Consider the following 805-nt stretch of genomic DNA (forward strand, 5'->3'; position numbering starts at 1 on the left):
TCAATGCTTCTACCTTCATATACATACCTATTGTTGGGGTTATGTACATTATCATTGATTATTATTACCATTGTACGTGCTAATCTGTTACCATTCAATATTGATCAGCTCATTGGATCATCAAGTGATGAACTAACTGCTATCATACACTGGCATAATACAGGACCTGTTATTACCCGAGCCACGCGTAGGCGTGAAGCGAGGGTAAAGCAGTCGTTTTGTCTGTGTGTGTGTGTGTGTGTTCGCTTGACCTCCACTTTTGAGCTGACACTGCTTTCTTGTGAAATCCTGGATAGCCTTATAATCAAAGCTAGCTATAGAAAAAGTTATTCTTTGTCTGGAAAATGGCTTGACTCGTCTTCCCGAGGCAGAGAAAGCTCACAATATCGCCAAATGTAGTCGGTACAAATATATCTTTTTCGTGGTGAAAGCTAAAAAGCAGCAAGACAAATGAAGCGATAGAACAAAGCCTCATCTTTAAATAATATGTAAGAAATTGCTCCAATCGTCTTCGTTTTAAAGATATGATAGCCCAAAGTTTCATACCTTGTGACTTTAGACGAGGCTCTCTTCTCCCGAAGTAGCGGCCAGAGTCTTTAAACACCAGAGACTAGATAGCAGTTTGTATGCAACAAATAGAGCCTAACAAATGTAAGCTAAACTGTTTAAAAGTCGAGAAAAACTAAAGCTTTCTTCACCACTTATGGCCATGTGCCACCATTACTGTGTGTGCGGGTGGAGCATGGCTTAATTGAGCCACACCTTGATTGCAGCCACACCTTTACATTGCTGCAGCTAGCATGCA

The sequence above is a fragment of the Amphimedon queenslandica genome, unplaced genomic scaffold, assembly GCF_000090795.2.
Source record: "Amphimedon queenslandica unplaced genomic scaffold, v1.1 AMPQUscaffold_13330, whole genome shotgun sequence".
NCBI classification, from domain to species: Eukaryota; Metazoa; Porifera; class Demospongiae; order Haplosclerida; family Niphatidae; genus Amphimedon; species Amphimedon queenslandica.